Source organism: Lemur catta, chromosome 7, assembly GCF_020740605.2.
Source record: "Lemur catta isolate mLemCat1 chromosome 7, mLemCat1.pri, whole genome shotgun sequence".
NCBI lineage: Eukaryota > Metazoa > Chordata > Mammalia > Primates > Lemuridae > Lemur > Lemur catta.
This window is the reverse complement of record NC_059134.1, coordinates 101,392,143-101,412,965: the sequence shown is the minus strand read 5'-3', so window position 1 is coordinate 101,412,965 and position 20,823 is coordinate 101,392,143. Positions and strand designations below refer to the sequence as shown.

The window sequence follows — 20,823 nt, the reverse complement described above, 5'->3', positions numbered from 1 at the left end:
AGGAGTTCGAGACCAGCCTGAGCAAGAATGAGACCCTGTCTCTACAAAAAATAGAAAAATTAGCTGAGTGTGGTGGCGCATGCCTGTAGTTAACAGCTACTTGGGAGGCTGAGGCAGGAGGATTGCTTGAGCCCAGGAATTTGAGGTTGCAGTGAGCTATGATGATGCCACTGCCAGGGCACTCTACCAGGGCAGAGCAAGACTCTGTCTCAAAAAAATAAAGTCTCCAAGATCACAAATTGATGTAGGCAATGGGAAAATCATATTCATTTTTGAGAATATGTAAAGGCTTTGTTTAATGATTCAATTAAAGGACAGTTGGGTTGAAGGATAAATTCTATTTTCCCTGAACTTGTAGGGTCAGGAGGAAATGGAGAGAGATTGAAGCCTTTGATCCTGAAATGCCCAGTGGCATCACTCTCAGACTTAGTTCATGTAGGTTTGTTGGGAGAGAGAGCTGGGAGTGAAGGGTTGCTTCCCCCCCCTTCCAAATAAATTATTGTTATTGTATTTATATGATTTTGCTAAAAAGACATGCTTATTATAAAAATACCAAACATTACAAAAAAGTATTAAGAAGAAAGTAAAAATCATGTGAAATGTTACCGTCTTGGCATTACCAATATGGACGTTTTGGAGCACATCCATTCATGCATTTCTCTATGTATCTATTCATATCCCAAACATTATTTTGTATATGTTGGATCATGGTAAACACGTTTTTAAGTATTGATCCCTATTTCATTTTTCTTTTTAAAGTTTTTTCCCTATATCCCCCTTCTTCCCACCCCAGGTACTCAGTGGTGACAGTTTTTCTCTAGCTCATTGAATCACACATAAAGTCTCTACACATACAAATCAACAAATCAATGCTTGTCTTTTTGATGGAAGAATCAAATCACGCACACTTCTCTGCATCTTGCTTTCCTCACTTCACATATCACAGGAAGCCCCCAGACCATCTGTATAACACATTTGCTCTTTCTTGTTTGCACAGAAGTTCCTGGCGTGGGCATACTACCCCTTACTCACCCTGTGTGATGGCTTTTTGTCGTGGCCCAGGTAGACTCACTGTCCGCAATCACGTCCACATAGCCTTAAGTCCCGGGGCTCTTGTGCCCGTAGGATAGATTCCCAAGGATGCTATCGCCCCAAAGTGTGTGCTCATTAAAGTTTTAATACATGCAGATGAATTACCTTCCAAAAAGATTATTATCAATTCAGGTCCCCACAGCAGTCCGTGAGGGGGTTCTTTGCCGCACACTTTCCGAGGTCCTGTATGTGGCCAGTCCTTTTTATTTCTGCCCAAATCATCTGTATAAGTCATTCACTTAACCGTGAGACTTTTATTTTCTGGACCCTGATGTGCCATTTATCTTTTTATGTCTTTAAAAATAGTGGTTATTACTTTAAAAAAAAAAAAAAAGAACAGGCTGGGCACGGTGGCTCATGCCTGTAATCCTAGCCCTCTGGGAGGCCGAGGCTGGTGGATCGCTCGAGGTCAGGAGTTCGAGACCAGCCTGAGCGAGACCCCGTCTCTACTAAAAATAGAAATAAATTATCTGGACAACTAAAAATATATATAGAAAAAATTAGCCGGGCATGGTGGCGCGTGCCTGTAGTCCCAGCTACTCGGGAGGCTGAGGCAGGATTGCTTGAGCCCAGTGAGGTTGCTGTGAGCTAGGCTGATGCCACGGCACTCACTCTAGCCCGGGCAACAAAGTGAGACTCTGTCTCAACAACAAAAAAAAAGAACAAAGTAATGCCTATTCAATGCAGATAAATTGAACAACACAGAAAAACTCGAGAAAAGTAAATCCCAAATCCATAATGACGTGCCCACTGTTAGCATTTTGATGTGTTTTCTTCATGTATATTTTCAGATATATCAGCTACAAAAGTATGTGTTTTTTACGTATGATTGTGTTTTCAGGTGCTTTTTTTTCTCTTACCAATATATTATGAATATTTTTCATGCTGATAAATTTTTTTGTACAGTATAATTTTTAATGGATGAAAATTATTCTTTCATATGATTTTTACTTAACCAGTTCCTTGTTGGGCTTTTTTTTTTTTTTGCTATCATAAATAGTGCTGGGACACGTGTCTCTTTCCATTATGTTAGTTCACTTGTGTGCTGGTCTCCTAGAGGTGGAGGTGTTGAGCCCAAGGCGATGCACATTTCCAGTCTGTGAAAGATTGTATCAGTAGATGCTTCTCCTCCCTTGAGCCGACATTAGCTTTGGGGGCTCGTTTCAAACCAGCAGCAGATGCCCTGGCAGCGCCTGACCCCAGCTCTTCCCCAGCCCCAGCCTGTGATGTGGCACCTGGGGTGACCTGCTCTTCACACCTCCAGGGTGCTTGCTGCTCTGCGTCTTACGAAGGGCTTTTGTGTCCATGACACCAAAGGACCCCCAACATTGAGAAGCTGAGAGGGGCAGAGCCCACCCCTATGGCAGATGGGAAACCTGAGGCCGCACAAGGACAAATGACTTGAGTCAGGGAGTATGTCGGTCAGCTCCAGCTGCCATAACAAAATACCACGGGCTGGGTGGCTTAAACAACAGAAATCCATTTTCTTACAATTCTGGAGGCTGGAAGTCCAAGATCAAGGTGTTGGTAGGTACAGTTTCTTCTGAGACCTCTCTGCTTGGTTTCCAGATGCCGCCTTTCTCGTTGTGTCCTCAAATGGTCATTTCTCTGTGCAAGTGCCTCCCTGGTGTCTCTGTGGGTCCAAATTTTCTCTTCTTATGAAGACCAGACTGGTTTAGGGCTCACTCTAATGGCCTCATTCAACTTAATCACCTTTTTAAAGACCTGATCTCCAAATACAGTTGCATCCTGGGGAACCAGGCATTGGGCTTCAACACAGGAATTTAGGAGGGGACACGATTAACCCACATCAGTGAGTTAACAGCAGAACTGGGAAATCCATTTTCTCATTTACCTCTCCTGAGAGCCAGGGCTCTGGTGGGGGGTTGTGGACGGGAATGTCACGCAATGTTCCAAGGCCGTCCCCATGGGGACCCTCCAAGAGCTGGCTGTCCTTCTGTTAATCCAGTTGCGGAGAAGCCACAGATGTCACCAGGGGATTCTCTCGCCACAGTCCCGCTCTTCTGGGAAGGCGGAGGAGTTATCCTTGACCATTCGACCATCCTTTGATGAGGGGAATCTTGTGGCTCATAGATTCTTCCCAGTTTTCCAAAGTAATTCCCGTAAATGGACTCCAGAAGTTCTTTCCCTACAAAGTTTCTTTTACGAGCATCAGGAGAAAGCAACGTAGGGTCGAAGGCACTGATTTGAAGGTGAGAGCCCAGGGGGTCATGGAAGTTTGGCTTCTCCATAAGTAGTTGTGTAAGTGTCATCTACAAAATGAGGATGGCCCTGTTGTCTGGGAAAGCTCTTTGTAAGCTGTAAACAAAACCCACTATTATCATTAATAATGAAAATAAAATGAGAAAGAAATAGACATAGCATCTGAATCATTGATATTTGTGAAGAATTAGATTGGGATAGAAAAAGTGTGACTTATAACTTTGCCGTGAAGTTCAAATCCATTTTTCATTTGCTCTGGGCACTAATAATTTGATTGAAAGGCAGACTTCTGACTTGGAATTTGTACACAACGCTGACAAGGGACTGTACCCAGGACTCTAATGAGCCAGGCTGCAGGTGACGTTCCTTGCTGCGGGCATCGTACTGGCACATTCTATGTTTCTCAGGAAACCCAGACCCAGAGAGGTGTTTGGAGGCGTCTCCGGGTTGGCTGATGATCCTGGGCAAACTAGACCCAGTGTTCAAAACACGCAGGAAAACAGCACAGAAGAATGGGAAAAAGAAGCCGGGGACATATCAACCGCTGAGACTGGGAGGAGAACGTGGTCTTAGGAATGCCGAGGGGGACATTTCCTAGGAGTAGCACGAGCTTTGTGGCTGGCAAGATTTTAATTAGATTCAAAGGCTTTAGCTAAAGCCTCGGGGTCTTAGATTTAAACGGATCGATGGACTGAATTCAGATGTGGAGAGTATCATGGGATGTTTTGGACTGGCCCTCGGGAGAGGACGAGGGGCTGACAGCCTTGTCTTAGGATCCTTGACACACGCTTGGTGGCGAGAGCCTGGGAGGGACGGAGTTGTCTAGAAGAGCAGCACCGCAGACACTGGCTTTGCACTTGGCCTGTTGTACCAGGCGCTCCTGAACAACCACGGGCAAGTCAGTCAGAGACTCTGATTTCTCCTCTGCTGAGTGGGCAGAGCGACACCTCAGTGGCTGTGAAGGGAGATGAGAGCCCGGAGGCTGGCGGGTTTGCTGAGAAAGCCAGCCGGGATAGGGACGGCATGGGATAGGGATGGCATGGGAAAGGGACGGCGTGGGAAAGGGACAGTGTGGGATAGGGATGGCGTGGAAAAGCGCCTTTCTTTTCGCCCTCCACTGCCTGGCTTACATGCATTTGGCGGGGGTATTAGTTTCCCGGGCTGCTATAACAAAGCGCCACAAACTGGGTGGCTTAAAACAACATCAGTTTATTCTCTCACCATCCTAGAGGCTGGAAGTCTGAAATCAAGGTGTCCGCAGGGCCACGTTCTCTCAGAAGGCTCTGGGGGTGGGGGTGGGGGGATGCGATGCTTCCTTGCCTCTCCCAGCTCTGTGCGTGGCTGGTGCTCCTTGGCACTCCTCGTCTTGTAGAGACGTCACTCCAGTCCATGCCTCTGTCATCATGGGGCCTCCTTCCCTCAACTCCGAGTCTTCACACATCTCCCCTCTGTGAGCGCCTGTGTCCAAATTTCCTTCTTTTTGTAAGGACATCAGTAGTTGGGTTTAGGGTCCACCTTAATCCAGTGTGACCTGATCTTAACTTGGTTATATCTTCAAAGATCCTATTTCCAAATAAGGTCACATTTTGAGGTTCTGGGTGGACATGAATTTGGGGGAGATGCTGTTCAACCCAGTACAGTGGGAGATGAAAATCTAGGTGCTCCTATGACTTTTCCAATTACCCTTAGGGGAGAAATGTTGTATAGTCGCTTTGAGTCCAAAATAGAGTCTCAGTTCAGAGGCTCGAGGTTTCCAGTCCAATGTGTTGGTCCACACACGCTTCCTCACTCCACGCCCAGGCACCTCGGACTGGCTGTGGACAGATGGCTTGTCGCAGGACAGGGTCTAGAGGGCACCTTCCTCCTCTCTGACCTCCTTGTCCCCTCTGACAGGCGGGCAGGCTCAAGGGGGAGCCATCAGGGCCAGGAAAGCTCTGCACGGCTGACACGGCCTGAATGTAGCTCTGTGCTTTGGGGTCTGCGGGATTTAAAACTGCCACTTCCTCTCGTGGCAATTTGCCGATCTGAAGACCCTCCAGGGCAGGGGTCCCTCCAGGGCAGCAGCCCCGTCGTGCTAGGCAGAGGCCCTTTGTTCCTGTGCTCCCTTCCCAGACCCTGGGAGTTAAGCAGCCCACCTCCAGCTGTCCCCTCCCAAGCCGTCTGCCCTTCTTGGTGACCTGCTGGACTCAACCAACTCTTGGACACCCCTCTCACCCCACCTAGGGGAGGTGGAACTTCCAGTTCTAGCTAAAGAAATCTTTTCTCAAATACCTCTCTGCTAGGGTCCCGACTGGTTTGTTTGGTCTCCACCAAGTCTCATGTTGAACTTTGACCCCCAATGTTGGATGTGGGGGCTGGTGGGAGGTATTGGGGTCATGGGGCGGATCCCTCATGAGTGTCTTGGTGCCGTTCTCGGTTCTCCAGGGAGGGAAGGAGTTCTCATTCTTAGTTCCTGTGAGAACTGGTTGTTGAAATAGGCTGGCACTTCCTCCTCTCTCTTCTGCTTCTGCTGTCACTGTGTGATCTCTGCACACACTGGTCCTTGTCACCGTCTGTCATGAGTAGAAGCAGCCTGAAGCTCCCGTGAGTGGACTCAGCACCGTGCTTCCTGTGCAGCGTGCAGGCCTGTGGGCCAAACAGACCTCTTTTCTTTGTGAATCACCAGCCCCAGGTATTCCTTTAGAGCAACACAAATAGGTTAAGACACCCCCACCCTCATCCTTTCAGATTCTAGGTATCAGTGAGTTGTGACACCTCTTCGTGGCCACCCTGCTCTGACACCCTGTGGGGAGGCCCCATCTCCCTCCTTGCTCCTCTGGCCGAGATCCAGCGTCTTGGTGCCTCTGCCAGAACCGCCAATGGGAGATCTGCTGCCCACGGCAAGTGCTGGCACAGGACGTGGCACATAGCAGGCCTTCAATAAATGGGCATGGTGGATCTTCAGACATAGTCCCTGGCCTCATGGTGCATAGGGGCTGATTGGGGGTGTGACTCGGAGCTGGAGAGGCGACCAGTGCTCCCTTGATGGGAGCTGGAGGAGACCACGTGAGCACCAGGGAGGGCTCCACGCAGGACTGGGAGATTGAACCAGCCCTGAGGGATCAATGAAGTTTGAGCCAGGAGAGGCCCTGGGACATTCGGGCAGCCATGTGGAGAAGTGACAAGGCTCCCGAAAGGCAAGCCAAGCACTCCAGGCTTCATCCTGCAGGCAGTGAGTGGCCTGGGAGATCTGAGGGCCAAGGAGGGCCGTGGAGGATGGAGGGCCCAGAGACAGGGCCTGCCACGTAGCCTTTCACTGCCACCACAGCCTCGGGGGCCACGACCACCCCTTCTCCTTAGACGTCTGCCTTCTCCTGGTTCTTTCCTCTCCAGAGTGGGGTTTCCTAGTGTCTCGGGTCAGATTCCCTAGATGTGGAGCCTGAGATGGGGATTGTTGAGCAAGTGGTTTATTGAGAGAGGCTCTGGGTGAAGAGGGAAGTGAAAGGAACAGGAAGGGGGGCTCGGCGCCCATGCGGTTCCCGCTGCAGCCTGCTAGCCTTGGCCCCCTCCCTGAGAGTCCCCGGGTGTGGATGCACCACAGAGTGGTCCCAGGTCCCGCAGACAGGCGAGAAGGTAGAGTTTTTGTACCTTCCAGATCAGAGTGACATTGGCTTCAGGCTGCCCCTGGGGGGTGCTGCAGCCTCCGGGCATTTCCAGGAGAGGTGGCCCCGGGCTGACTGCAGTTCTCTCCAGCTAAGAGCACCCAGACAAGGTGCCAGCAGCTTCTCCTGCGCTTCCTCATGGCACTGCTTGTCTTCCCTGGGAGGGGCACAGGGCTCCCTGCTCAGCTCAGGACCAGTGTCCTAAGGAGCTTCGTAAGTTAGTATGAACTGCAGGCTCCTTTTTATGTTAAGGGAGGGGAAGAGGAGGGGATTGTAAGAGATAATGGACCACTGCAAACATCTGGGCATCAGGCAGGGTCAGAGGAGGTTGTGACCTGTCTTTGCTCTTGGTCAGTTAACTCTGGACGTGGATGTTCCAATAAATCTTTAACCTTGGGTCACTTGTGTGCACACTTTCCTTATCTCCTGGGAGTTAGTTTTGGGAAAGGGACATTTATCACCTTTCTTCTAGAGTTGAACTGCGAACTAGATTCTTCCTGTCATTAGCTGGCCTAGGTGCAGAGCTGAGCAGAGAAGCTTTTAACAGAAAGGATGTTACCGCAGGGGTGAGAAGCACACGGCGCTGGTCGTGCTAAGCCTCCCTTCCGCTGTTACGGCCCTGCCCACAGCGGACCCCCGCCCCAGGTCGGGTCCCGCGTTGCCCACTCACTGCGTCCCAGGGGTGGCGTCTTCATCTGTCTGATGGTCTTCACACCAGTCGGGACGCTCCACGTGGCAGGAACCTCGTCTGCTCTCCCTCCACGCTGTGCCGCCAGCAGGGGAATGACCACCCCACCCACCAGGCTCCAGTTAGCAATAAACAGTACCTTACACATCCATTCTAGCCCGTTATTTACCTTTTAAATTTTTTGTCCTTTAGTTCTGATAATTTTTGTAATCAGATACTCCTTGGAGGAAACATGGAAACTACAGAGAAGTAACAAGGGGAAGGGGCGGTTGTCTTGCTCTCCCGCCAGCCAGACAGCTCTGTGGGCACAGCGCAAGGCGGTACCTCCTCGTCATGTATGTCATGTATACCTGGACGCAACAGGTAGAGAGTTTTATTCACCAGAAACACTCGACAGTTGCTCCTCACAGGAAAAGCAGAGTGACACAACTGAGTGCTCCCTGGGGTCCCGCAGCCCCCTGGTTGCAGGGAGATGAGGTCCTCAGGTTGGTTCATGTGGAAAGACATGGTGACAGTCATTTCTGGCTGCAGGATGCTGCGGGGGTCCTCCAGGTAGGCGAGGGATGCCAGTGAGAGGGGAAAGAGCAGGCTGGGTTGGATCTATGGGCGGCTTTCCATGCAAAGCTCCCCGTGAACCGTCGCGGCTCGTGGGTCGGGCTGCCCCTTCCGTCCGATCTGCACCAAGCAGTGCCTGGGCCACGTGGAGCCCTACGATCGAAGGTTACATTGATAGCTGTGCGTGAGTGAGTGTGCAGTAGCCACAGACTCAGGCTCAGGAAAGACCCACTAGCTCAGGATTGAAAGGAATAGAATTTCGGACTTTTCCAGAGAAACAAGCACCAAGATTGTGTGTGAGGGGGTTTCTTGTGGGAATTGGCTCCTGCAATCACGGAGGCCGAGGAGTCCCACCATGTGCCGGCTGCTGGGCGGCCCCGGGGCGCAGGGCAGGATGGGGCGGGAAGGGGGTGAGTCAGAGCCCCCTCCTGTGCACACAGCTGTGACGGCCTATCTCATTTTGTTGTAATCGTTCACTTATGGTGTGTGCCTGCCACTGACACCCTGCTCCTCGAAGGGGACACATCTTACTTATCTTTGAGTCACCAGCTCTTTGGACAGCTCCGTCAGATTCGTGCTGTCTGCAGGACCTTATGTGCGCTCCTTCCTCACCTGGCTGACTCCCTTAGCACAGCCTTAGTGGTGACCCCACAGGGCCAGCCTGAGTCCCTCCGTGGGTGCACTGGGCCAGACCATAGGACAAGCTCCTCTTGAGGGCCATGCCCACTGGGCCAGGGCTCCCGGTTCTCCTTCTGCCAGAACCGCTGTCGGTGGGCAGAGCCTCGCGGACACCCTGCAAAATGAACATGGGGCCCTGGCCAGGCAGCAAGGACCACCAGCATGGGGGGAGTGTGGGCAGGCCGCGGAAGGGACTAGGCTTTGAGGCAGGGTGGCTTCATGCGCTTGCCACCTGTGCACTTGCTCAGAAGGGTGCCATGCTTGGTCCAAGGCCTTGCGATTACTGTCTTGAATTCTTAATGCTTTTGAAAAGGAGCCCTGCATTTTCATTTTGCACTGGATCCCACAAATTTTGTAGCTGAGTTTGCTTTGAGGAATTGGTAGAGGAGTGTCTCAGGAGCAGAAAGGGACAAGGAGCTGTTTCGAAGCAGCTCTGGGCCTCACCCACCCTCGGGGAGCAGAGGTGGCAGGAGCCTGGCCGGGGTGGGACTGCTGCGTGCTCTCTGCCCTGATCAGGGAGCAGTGACCCTCGAGGGCTTGGGGGACCAATATCCCTGGTCTTGCTCTTGACCATGGCTGAGTACAGGCCCCAGATGAACTTTGTTCTCTTTTTATTGCTTTTCTCATTAGAGAAAAAATCAAAGAGTGAAGACCTAAGATGGAAGATCACCCAAATGGAGAAATATGTTTTTCAGAGAGAAGGAAAATGGAGCTCTTGGTTTCTTGGCCCTGCCAAGGCTGATGTGAGCCTGGGGCAAGCCTGCTCCTGAGTGGGCCCCACGAAAGGGCCCCGCCCCGTATCCAACAGCTGCAAAATGCTCTGTGTCCTGAACAGACGACAGCTAAGGGAGGCACAGGGACCCAAGCTGCGGAGACAGTGGATCCTTATTTTCGTTGCTCAAGGATTCTGTACTTGCAACTTTGCCTACTCGCCGAAAGGTATTGCTAACCCGCAATCAATATCAGGCCTTTTGCAGTCATTTGTGGACACGAACGGAGAGGCGAACACATTTCAGCTGCCTGAAGTGCCCTTTCCAGCTGGGGTGGGACAAGACTCTGCCTTCTTTGTTTCCACTCTTATATTGTAAACAAACGTCCTTATCAACGCCTATTTAGTGCTCTGGGGGTTTTGCATTTTTGTGCTTTATCTTGATGATTTTTTTGTTTAAAATGGCCCTCACTGCAGCGTAGTGCGGTGGCAGATACACCTCCCTCGGGCGTGAGTTATAGTTTGGCTGTGAGTTCAATGCTAATGAATCAACGACAGATATTAAATAAGGTGTTTGAAAACAGGAACACACATAAAAGAAGGTTGTGTATTGATGGGCTGACAAAACGCTGTGCCCAGAGGCTTGCAGGACCCTGACTCTGCATTTCCCCAGGAGCAATGGTTCAGCTTCCACGAGTTCAGTGTCCGCAGTGACTTCTAGAACAGAACTACCGTGAATGATGAGAATCTCCTGTAATCTGGGAGTCCTAGAGGTTCAGGAATGTGTTTTGGATTTCTTTGCCTTGTGGATATATAGGTGTAATCTCCAGTTCGTGATGAGAAACAGTCTCAGAGAGATTAAGTGATGCTGTGAACTGAATGCTTGTGTCCCCCCAAATTCATGTGTTGAAGCCAGAATCCTTCCGATTCAGTAGCCTGGGACACACCTTTCAAATGTTTCCCCCAAAGCATCCCCAACACAGAAGAGAGTAATGTGAGCCCCTGCGGGTACAGAGAAGCTGGAAATGGCCCACCCAAGTGTAAAATTTCTTGAAAGTCTCCTGTTTTACCTTAAAAATTCTTGTACGTTGTTCATTCTACCCCACAGACTGTCTGCTTTTGTTTTGCCATAAAAATACGACATTAAATCACTGGCTGATGGTTCGGGTGTCATGCACGTGTCTTGAGGGAAGGGGCTGGGTGAGGAGAGAGGGTCTCAGCACACGCACAGGGTGGCTCATTGCCCGGGGCCACAGTGGGGTGGGGGAGGGCACTGCAGCGTGATAAACTCACGTCCCCACGCTGTGGCCCTCCGGACACGTCCAATTTTGGTCACTTTTCTACAACTGTCTCCAGGACTTGCATGCACCTCTGTCATGACCGACCACTTGGGGGTGCCCCACACGCACTGGACCCACATCCCCTTTGGGTTTTACTCATGCGGCATGTTTCCCAGCTGTCTGCATCCCCGTCTGGTCAGCCATGGCAGCCACGGACACTCCACGGCTACCAGCCAGAACGGGGTCTCAGGGCTGAGGGGCTTTGCCAGTTTTAGGCCATCAGTCCAGCCTCAGCCACTTATGTTAATAAACACAGCCGTGGAGGGGGAGCTGTGTGCTGAGGGGAGGAACCCCCAGACGTCAAGAGGAAGAATGGATGCAGCTCTCTCCTGACACTGCCTCGATGGAGAAGCCCCGACAAGCTCACCTGTGCTCACCTGGCCCACCTGGGGGCTTCCCACCCGCTCAGAGCGAGCCCGTGGCCCTGCAGTTCTCAGGGTCACGGAGGAGCCTCCTTCTGCCTCTGTCTCTCGTCCTCTCCTGCAAGCTCACCTTGGCGTGTGGATGCTGGGGTTGGGGTCACTCACCTTCCTGTGTCCCCACGCTGGCGGATAGTTATTGGACACACCCAAGGCCCATTGTGGACATCTGACAAATGTGTCCACAGAGCGGTGCTTGTCCATACATGACTGTTAGCCTCTGCTGGACTGTCACGGTCCTGGCTGGGGTGCGCGGTTGCGCAGATGAACCCCCAGGCCCGTGGTGCTCCTGGCTGGGCTGTTCCACACCTGCAGCCGCCTGGATTCTAGTTGTAACAGCCTGTGTCTGTGGCTCTGAGTGCATCATTTTAGAGATTGTATTGAAAAATACAAATTCAGGATCCCACCTGAGTCAGATTCCCTAATCTGATTTTCTGGGCGGCTTCCTTGGCCAATGGCTGTACCGTCCACCAGCTGTCCAGCGGCACTGCCACTCTGCCACCAGGGCATGACCGTGACTTGTTGATCGTGACTGAGCAGCCTCTTGTTTCTGGCACCCATTCCGCCCTCTCGCTAGGACACTCTCCAGCCTGAGCAGTTTTTTAGGAAACCCCGTCCGATGACATCGCCCGGTTCAGTGGCTTCTTGGTAGCTTTGGGGTGGAGGCTGACGTCCGGGCTGTGGCCGCAGCCCTGCACAGATGGCCCGGACATGCCTTTGCCTTTGTTAGTTTCCTCCTCTCGGTTTCTTCTGAGCAGTTTTGTTTTCCTTTCCTAATTTCTTATGATGAATATGGGATATTAGTTCTTTTATTCATCTTCCTGCTTTAATAACAGAAGCATTTTAAAGTGATAAATTTTTCTCTGAGTGTCGGTTTTTGAGGATTAGCATAGATTTTGAGATGAAACGTCCTCTTTTTCATTGTTTTCAAGACAGTATGTCTTTGATTTTTATTTCCTCTTTGAGCTAAGTGTAAGCTGGGTACGTGTCTCTTAATTTCAATGTTGTAAACATTTTTTGGTCTTCTCAGTATTAATTATTTCTCGTTGTTTTGGATTCTGGTTAGAGGATGCGGCCTGTAACCTCTGTTTTAAAAATATTCTCAGGCCAGGAGCGGTGGCTCACGCCTGTAATCCTAGCACTCTGGGAGGCCGAGGCGGATGGATCGCTCAAGGTCAGGCGTTCGAAACCAGCCTGAGCGAGACCCCGTCTCTACTAAAAATAAAAATAAAAAAATTATCTGGACAACTAAAAATATATATAGAAAAAAAAAATTAGCTGGGCATGGTGGCACATGCCTGTAGTCCCAGCTACTCTGGAGGCTGAGGCAGAAAAATTGCTCAAGCCCAGGAGTTTGAGGTTGCTGTGAGCTAGGCTGATGCCATGGTACTCTAGCCTGGGCAACAGAGCGAGACTCTGTCTCAAAAAACAAAATAGATAAATAAATAAAAAATAAAAATATTCTCAAGGTTTTCTCTACGGCCCAAACAGGAACGTGTTCCATGAACGTGAAAAAGTGAATACTCTGTTCAGATGATATAAAGGTCTCGATATATTTCCATTAAATATGAAGGTTTTAATTGTACTTTATTACATATATTTACATTTCCCACTATACTTGTATATGTGCATACGTGTGTGTATATTGATTAATGTGTGTATATGTGTATGTACACACGTATCCACATGTGTGTGTGTGTGTGTGTCTCTCTCTCTGTTAATCAAGGTCTCCCCCCCATTTCTAACAGCTTGTGTTTATCATTAGCTGCTGTGCTGTTTTGGGCGCAGGTTTATAACTAGTCTGTTTTCTTCATAAATAGTGGCTTCTGTCATAACGTATTGCCCATTTGCGTGTAGTTGGTGCTTTCCCGCCTTTCCATGTCAATATCGCACTCCTGTTTGCTTTTTGTTTCCGTCCGCCTGGGTTGCTTGTGATCCTTTTATGTTGGATTTCCTATTCTCGTGCCTTTTCCTTTCTTCCCGTTTTTGGCCTTCATGTGAACTAATTCTTGTTTTTTCCTTTTTTTCATTGTTTATTTGTTCTGTGGTAACCCTAGCTTTTTAAAAATATATATTCTTAAAATAACAAAGTCTAAATTTAATTAATGTCTTTACCCTTCTTAATAATCAAGGGCCTTAGAATAGTTTAATTCTTATATAACCTAACATGAAATATTGTTGTTTTGTTTTTTAACTTATCTTTTATTAAGCCCTAAAATTAGACATTATTATTACTTTATAGTCAATATTTAGATTTGCTCACATTTTAGTCAATTTCTTTGTTCATTATCTCTTCTTATTTTTTAGTGCTAAAAATAATTTTAATTTTTTTTTTAAGAGATAGGGTCTCACTCTGTCACCAGGCTGGAGTGCAGTGGCATGATCATAATTCACTGTAACTTCAGACTCTTGGGCTCAAGTGATCCTCTGCCCTCAGCTTCCCTAGTATCTGGGACTACAGGCATGCACCACCATGCCCAAGTAATTTTAAAATTTTTTGTAGAGACAGGGTCTCACTATGTTGCCCAGGGTTGTCTCAAACTCCTGGGCTCAAGCAATCTTTCTGCCTCGACCTCCCAAAGTGTTGGAATTATAGGCATTAGCCACCATGCCCAGCTGATAATTTTTTTTTTTTTTTTTTGAGACAGAGTCTCACTCTGTTGCCTGGGCTAGAGTGAGTGCCGTGGCATCAGCCTAGCTCACAGCAACCTCAAACTCCTGGGCTTATGCGATCCTCCTGCCTCAGCCTTCCGAGTAGCTGGGACTACAGGCATGCGCCACCATGCCTGGGCCAATCTTTTCTATATATACTTTTAGTTGGCCATATAATTTGTTTCTATTTTTTAGTAGAGACAGGGTCTCACTCTTGCTCAGGCTGGTCTCGAACTCCTGACCTCGAGCGATCCACCCGCCTCGGCCTCCCAGAGTACTAGGATAACAGGCGTGAGCCACCGCGCCCAGCCTGATAATTTTTTAAATTTGAAATTATTTCATACTTACAGAAAATTGTAAGCAGAGTACAAATAGCTTTTTCTTTCTTTTGAACACTTAGGGAATTAATTGCCAACCTGATGCCCATTATCTCAAATACTTTAGAATGTACTTCCTACAAACAAGGATATTCTCTTATGTAACAACAATACAACATCAAAATCAGGAAATTAACACTTATACATCACTACTATCTAATCAACAGAGCCCTGCATTCATGTTTTGACAATTTCCCAGGAATGTCCTTTATAGCAATAGGATCCAATCCAGGATCACAAGTTGTATTTAGTTATCGTGTCTCGTTAGTCTCTTTCAATCTGTGACGGTTTCTCCAACTTTCCTTGACTTTCATGACCTTGGCACTTTCCAAGAGTACAGGTCAGTTATTTTGTACAATGTCCCTCAGGTAGGATTTGTCTGATGTTTCTTTTTGATTAGATTCAGGTTGGGCATTTTGGGCAGGAATATCATAGTAGTTGTGCTGTGTTCTCATTGCATCCTACTAGAGAGAACACAATTTGGATTTGTCCCATGGCTGGTAGTTGATGTTGTGCTTTGACTGTGACTTTGGTCACTTGGTTAAAATGGTATCTGCCCGGCTTCTCTGCTATAAATTTATTCTTTTTCCCTTTGTAATTAATATGTGTTTTGTGGGGAAGTACTTTGAGACCATGTAAATATTCTTGCCTGTTCAAACCTTTACTCAGTGGTATTAGCATCTATTGATACTTCTTGGTTAAATTACTAATAACTATGATGATTGTCAAATGGTAATTTTTTTCTAATTCCATAATTCCTTCCACATTTATTAGTTGGCATTTTGCTAAAAGAAAAGATTTTTCTTCTTCTCATTTATGTATTCATTCATTTATGCCTATATGGTTTTCTGTTTTATTCACTGGGTTATATGCTGTTATTATCATTGTTTAGTTTGGTGTTAGAATCATGTTGGCACCAACAGGAGCCCCTTAGAGCTGGCTCCTCTGTCTTTCTGATTTGTCCCCATCAATTTTTGAGCATGTCCTCACTTTCTGGCACAAAAGATCTTGTACTTTTCCTACCTCAGCCCTGGAATCACCTTTGGATATGTCACAGAGAAGCCACTGCCATGATGATGAAACTACAAGTGGCACCATGTCAGCCCCTGCCCCATTGGGTCCCCACCCAGACCACACGGATCAAGGAAGCTGAGTCATGATCTCAGAGAGTTGGACCCTGGTCACCACCCAAGAGCTGCCTTACAATCCTCATTTTGAAGTGAAAGTGCACGGCTCTTTACTCTGCGTGCTCCTGGGCCAATGTGTAAGAAGTCAGGCCTTGGTAAGAGGAGAAAGGACAGGAGGAAGGCAGTCCACTTGGCCACCGTGCTGGCAACAACATGTGCACCGGTGGATGGAGAGCCAGGGATGGGCACTCTGTCTGGACAGAGAAGGCGTGGGGACAGGCTCTCAGGACCTGCCAGGAAGTTCCCCTGGGACTCGTTCTGCCTCAACACCCAGCCTAGAGCCACAGCCCTTGGCTCTGTCTGCCACGCGATCCCATGTTATAACAAGGAGTATGCAGCTCCTTCTTTACTGTCCCACAATGAAATTCAGAGATATATTTTTAAATTTTGTTATAATTCCCTAACAATAATAAAAGAGAAATAAAATAAAGACAATTTTAATAAAATAATCTGTACTTTAATAGATAAATGCCCAGGCACAACTCCATCAGCCGACATGGTCTTTCAAATGGGAAGTACACACGTAAGTGTTGATCAGTTAGTACCAATTTGATGGTGAGCACATGTGGTGCTTGTTTTTCCATTCTTGGGATATTTCACTTGGTAGAATGGGCTCCAGCTCTACCCAGGATAATACAAGAGGTGCTAGATCCCCATTGATTTTTTTGGCTGAGTAGAACTCCATGATATACATAAACCACATTTTATTAATCCACTCACATATTGATGGACACTTGGGTTGTTTCCACATCTTTGCAATTGTGAATTGTGCTGCTATAAACATTCTAGTGCAGGTGTCTTTTTTATAGAATGTCTTTTTTTTCTTTGTGTAGATGCCCACTAATGGGATTGCTGGATCAAATGGTAGTTCTACTTGTAGCTCCTTGAGGTATCTCCATATTGCTTTCCAAAAGATTCTTTAAAGAAGTGCTCCCAGGAGGAACTGGAGGGACAGTGGGTGCAGGATAAGTCCTTCCTCCCTTTCCCACTGGTAGTTCTCAGAATAACTGTGGAATGTGCTGGCAGTATCACACCCTGAGATAAAGAGGGACTGACACAGCAGCCCGGGCTCTGCTCCTGTCCCTCCCAGGACAGGATGTCCTGCAACACTTTAGCTCAGTGGGTCCAGTTTCCCCTATAGAACCCAGAGTGGACACCTTTCGGGGTCCTTCAGCGGTGGTGCTACGTGGGGCAGCCGTGGGCAGGGAGACCCGCTGGCAGTGAACCCCAGGCTCTTGCTGCCTGGAGGAATAAAACTGCCCTGCTTAATTTACTGTGAGAGCTGTCTCACCGGACTCCTGCAGGTGGTAGTGTAGCCGGCTTCACAGGGACAGGGAAGAAGCAGCCAGACAGAGGTGCAATCTCAGGTGAGACCTGAGCCCCAGCCTGAACCGCAGGGCATTCTGGAGCCCAAACTGTGTCACGGAGCGCAGCCCACCTTGAAGCAGGGGCACAGGGCTCTCGTACTTCTGCACCAGTCAGCCATGGAAAGGCCGGCCCAGACAGACGGAGACTCCCAGGCACTTCTGGCTTTCGGGGGCATCTGGATAAAGAAGTGGCAGGGAGAAGAAGGAAGGGGAGAACTCAAGGGTGACACTAGGTTGTCTGCAGCCAGGTGGACGGTGCCATCAGTATTGAGATGGGGAAGACCAGAGGACTGGACTTGCTAAGTGTGAGATGCCCATCAGATGTCCCAGTGGTTATGTCAAGTAGACGGTTGGTATGAGTCAGGCCTGGGGCAGGGGGTCGGGCTGGAGGTACACACCTGGGAGTCATTGGGTGTGGCTGGTGTCTGAAGCCATGAGATCATCTGGAGGTGACTGGCCAGGTAAATGATGCTGCAATTTTTATTTAAGGACACTACTTCCCTCTCCACATGTCCCACACTGGGCACCAGCCACACTTCTGTGACTCCCAGAAGGCCCCGTGCTCTAACCTGCCACAGGGCCTTGGCACATGCTGTTCCTTCTACTGGGAACACTGCTGCTTCTCCTCCTCGGTTAGTTAATTTCTACTCGTGCCAAGACCCTTGACTCACCCACTGCTTCCTCAGGGAGTGTCTCTGACCTCCCTGACCACACCAAAGCCCCCATCTACCCTGTCCTTTGAACTTGTACCTGTCCTTGGTAACAGTGGCCTCAGTCACTAGTTCATATCTATTTGTGTGATTTTGTGGGTTTTGTCTACCATGGAGCCTCGTCTCCTTCCCTCTCATGCCTGACGGATACGGAGCTTCTGAGGACACCACTTTGACAGTGTCTTTCTGGCCCGGGAGCTTGTTCATTGGCCCCGATGGCTCCCACCTGTTTGTCCAGCTCGTTCCACCGCTGAGATGGCTGAGTAGGCTGAGTGCGATTCCACCCCACAACTGCACGGATGCTGTGGGACCCAGTTCGCAGGTGTCCCCTGGCCCCAACTGCCGACTTCTGGTGCCAGCACCTGTCTCTCGGGGGTCCTTTCAAATACACCGCCTCCCTGAGGCTCTCCCCCACCCTCCCACCTGGAAGTACTGTTTTCCTCCCTTGGGCTGCGCTAGCCCCTTGGAGCCATTGACACCTTCTGTCCTTCTGGAATACTCCTTGGCAAGTCTGCATTGTGGCCTTTGTTTTCTGAGGGCTGCAGCCAAGCCCGTGTCCACCTCCCCACTCCCTGGAGCGGAGCCCAGCCCTGGCACGCGCTGGCCAGTGTGGGTGGAGTCGCCGCAAAGTGATGCTGTGTGCATCTGTGCACGTGTGTTCAAGACACGCCTCAAAGGGGACAGGGCTTCACGACTGGGGACCCCAGAAGTCCCTGGCGTCAAGGAAAAGATAAAAGTGACTCAGTCTCAGCTTTCAGATCCTGGGTCAGATGAGTCACCTCAACCTTACAAACGTCTCCTGCAAGTCTCCATGTTGCCTTTTTGATTTGTTTTGTTTTTATCAGTGTGTTTTATCCAATATATTTTGAAAAATTTAGTAATTCCAGAAAATATCCCAGTTCTGTCTAAAAGAGTCAGCTGAGAGTAGCCAAAGAGAACCACATACATTTATGCATCTTTCAACACTTACTGTTTTGTTTTGTTTTGTTGTGGTAAAATATACATAACATAAAAGTTACCGTTTACCATGTCTGAGCACACCTGTTGAGGGCACTGAGCACATTCGCACCCTTGGGCACCGTCACCCCACCCAGCTCCAGCACCTTCTCATCTTCCCAAACTGAAACTCTGGAACCATTAACACTAACTCCCCCTCCTCCTTCCCCCAGCCCCTGGCAAATGCTCTTCTACTTTCTGTCTCTGTAAATTTGACCACTCTAGGTACTTTATACAGAATTTGTCCTTCTGTTACTGGCGTATTTCACTTTGCACGATGTCTTCAAGATTCATCCATATCGTAGCCTGTGTCAGAACTGCTTTCCTTTTGAAGGTTCAGTGATAATCTGTTGTCTGTCCATACCACTGTGTTGACTATGTTTTCTTATTTTCTGTGTTCTTCATGCTCTGGCATTTGGATCCTTGATCTGGAGAGACTGCCCCTCCCAGAGCTAGCTAACTCCTAGAAATAGTAAATGACTCCCCTGCCAGCATGCCTTTTAAAAAATATATATATATATTTATTTATTTTTTTAGATATGGGGTCTCACTCTGTCACCCAGGCTGGAGTGCAGTGTTGCAATCATAGCTCACTATAATCTCCAACTCCTAGGCTCAAGTGATCCTCCCGCCTCGGCTTCCCAAAGTGCTGGGACTACAGGTGCACACCACCATGCCCAGCTAATTTTTTATTTTTTTGTAGAGACAAAGGTCTCACTATGTTGCCCAGGCTGGTCTCGAATCCTGACCTCAAGTGATCCTCCCACCCCGGCCTCTCAAAGTGCTGGGGTTACAGGTGTGAGCCTTGACACTGGCCAGCACACCTTTAATATACAAACCAACCAGTCCAGCGCACACACACCCCGAACCATCTCCTTTATCACAAACTCACACGTGGAGCGAGTATCCCCCTGCCCTACGTCACCGCAGCACCAGGTACTGGACGACCAGGGAGCAGCCCTATAGTCCACCGAAATTATTCAAACTATCCGGTGGAGACTTAGGTGCATACCCTGGGACAAAAACCCCAGCAAAGGCAATGGGCGGCGCTCTCACCTGCCCCACCCTGGGGGTTCCCGAGCACAGTTCCCGATTAAAACCGCTCCCAGCTGCGCTTCCCCACAACCACATCAAGCTCTCCATTCACCCGCTGATGGACACTGGGCTGCTTCCACCTTTAGGCTGTTTGTTTTTAAATGAAATATTTCAAGCATGCAAAACGCAGTCGCAAGCACAATGCACACAGGGACTATCGTGTGCCGCCGCCTGACCCCAGAAACCAGAGGCCCCGACCTCTCCGGGGCCCTCGGTCTCATTCATCCCAGGCAGGATCACAATTTTCCTACCTGTGAATGTCCTCGTAAACAATATGTGGATGGCATTGCCCGGGATGCTTTTGAATTTTACAGAAAAGGCGTTATTTGATACATTCAGCAGTGTGCGTTTTTCACTCAGTTTTATGTTTTTGAGATGTACCCATGTCGAGGCTTGCGGCTTTGCCCATTCACCTGACCTGGCTGTGTGAGGTTCCGTGTCGAACTGTTCCATTTGCCTATTGATGGGCATTCAGATGGTTTTATGTGTGTGTGTGTGTGGCCATCTCTAGGGGACACATCCAGGCAGGGAACTGAGGGACGAGGACACCATGCATCCTCATTTTACCAGATATGGCCAAACTGCTGTCCAAACTGAGACGGTAGTTTGCACCCTGGCTACCATGCGATGGTTCCTGGCGAGGCGGAGGAGCTGACTCCCACCCTCGAAGCTGCACCACACCGGAGACAGCCTCTTGTTTGTGCTGTTGTCCTCTGCGAGTGGTTGTGGCAGGCGGGGAAGAGTGTTTCCTGGAGCTTCCTGCAACCATGGATGACGTGGTTTGGCCAGGTTGTTTCTGGAAGAGATGCCCTTGTTCCTGTTGCAGGGAGCTCAAGGCGTGCACGAGGCCGCAGAGGGAGCCCAGCTGGCCGGCAAATTGTTCCTGCTTCCAAGAGAGTCCTCGGGGGTCCTGCGAGGTCCCCTGGCTGGCTGTGGATGTGCGTGCTGACCCTTTCCTGTCCCTGGGCCTGAGACCCAGCCCCTGCCCTCCCTCTCACCCAGAGCCGTGGCGTCCTGCTGATCCCAGGAGAGAACTGCTCGTCAATTTCTGGTGGCTCTGGGGCTTCACAGGCATCAAACACACACAAAATATT

The 20,823-nt window shown here is 49.3% G+C and overlaps 1 long non-coding RNA gene across 1 annotated transcript in view; it reads left to right on the top strand.

Moving 5' to 3' along the window:
• LOC123641418 overlaps window positions 1-9,662 on the top strand; it is a 50,581-nt gene extending 40,919 nt beyond the window's left edge. Inside the window, exon 3 of the long non-coding RNA XR_006736294.1 lies at window positions 9,508-9,662. This is a non-coding gene — a long non-coding RNA (uncharacterized LOC123641418). The remainder of the gene's footprint in view (window positions 1-9,507) is intronic.
• Window positions 9,663-20,823: the final 11,161 nt, after the last annotated feature.